At 19.9% G+C, this 1,748-nt stretch overlaps 1 long non-coding RNA gene across 1 annotated transcript; it reads right to left on the reverse strand.

Moving 5' to 3' along the window:
* Positions 1–330: 330 nt before the first annotated feature.
* On the reverse strand, positions 331–740 carry LOC148200356 (uncharacterized). The gene is made up of 2 exons (XR_015785863.1): positions 628–740; positions 331–526 (listed from the first exon to the last, which is right to left on the reverse strand). It is a non-coding gene; the product is annotated as an uncharacterized LOC148200356 (long non-coding RNA).
* Positions 741–1,748: the final 1,008 nt, after the last annotated feature.

Below are 1,748 nucleotides of genomic sequence, written 5' to 3' on the forward strand. Positions count from 1 at the left end.
TCTAACACATGTAATTATATTTTTTCATATTGATTAAAAAGTAATAGTTAACTTTAATTAACATTTTTCATAGGATAAATAAATATATATCTTAATTCTAACTTATTTATATTTAAGTGCAGCAAGAAAATACCCTTAGTCTTTTCATATACTTAAGTCCTTACAGAACACAATGTAGTAATTTATTTAATTAACTTTTTAAAAAAAAGTTGCACTGTAGTAGATGGTTTAAAAACTGTCCACTTATATCTTAGAATCTACTTTAATATACCGTAAAGACAACATAGTAAAATAGAGAAAACTTAATTTATTCTCACAATTCTTTAACACTGAAGGAAATATTATTTAGTAATATTTATTTAGTAATATTTTGTGTATTTGCATCCATAGAAAGAATGCATTGGTTAATTGGAACAACAACATACACCACTGCAATGCGTTGTTTTATAACCTAAACTCTGGCAACGCAAAGCACAGTCACGAAATTCGATGCATCGTCCTTGACAAACAGTTGTGCTGCTGACACCTGCATTATTATCAATACTTACAATTATAAAAAATAATTTAAAATCAAATTTAAACTATTATACAAATAAATCAAGTTTTGAAAGCTATTTTTATTCATACCAGATGAAAATAGAATAACAAACATCACTGCAAGGATAAAATTCAGAAAAATCAATGAGAGAAGTGAACCAGCCATTCTTCTATATGTGAATAACTCTGGATCTTGTGTCTGGTGCGGGGTTTAAAGTTTTTGCATAATCTACCTCTATTTATAATATGTGTTTATTGATTAAGTATATAATATATTTATTAAATATAACATTAGTAATTATTTTCTATAGTTTACTTAATACATTTAGAAAACAACTACATGCATACCATAAATAATTACAAAATTAATATCAACAATTACTTTTTTATAATTTATTAATGAATATATAAGTATTATAAAATATTTTCTAGAAAACTACCAAACAGGTATATTATAAATAATTACACAATTAATATTAGCAATTATTTTCTATAATTCATTAATGGTTATAAAAGCATATATAATTATTTTTTTAAAAGCTTCCTAATTTGAATACTTAAAAATAACAAGATGATAAGAGTGATTAATATTCTGAAACCTAATTTATTTTAAGATAATTTTAAATAAATAAAAATTCGAATGCATATAAATATAAATTAGACGTCTATATATTTAATCGATTTAGAATTATATTTTTAAGCAATTATTTTTTATAACATAGAACAACAAATTATATAATGTAATATATTATGAAAAGTAACATTAGGAATTAATTTTAATTTATTATGATATATAAAAGAGTATATTTTTTATTAAATGTATTATTAAAAGGTATTGTTATAATTTATTAATAAACATAAATGTGTATGTAATATATTTTCCAAAAAGTACCAAACTTGTGTCATATAAATAATTACAAAATAAATATTAGAAATTATTTTTTATAATTTATTAATTGGCATAAAAATGTACATAATAATTTTTGAAAAAAAAATCAAAAAATACCTACAAAACTAATATTAGTAGTTAATTTTATAATTTATTAATGAACATAAAAGTATATATATATATATATATATATATATATATATATATATATATATATATAACATTATTTTAAAACTACCAAATTTGTATACTCGAAAATAACAATACAAATGGGAAGAAAATTAATATTAACAATTATTGTTTATAATTTATTTAAGAAGAT

The sequence above is a fragment of the Vigna umbellata genome, chromosome 4, assembly GCF_029865625.1.
Source record: "Vigna umbellata cultivar VRB3 chromosome 4, Vumbellata_1.0, whole genome shotgun sequence".
Taxonomy (NCBI): Eukaryota; Viridiplantae; Streptophyta; class Magnoliopsida; order Fabales; family Fabaceae; genus Vigna; species Vigna umbellata.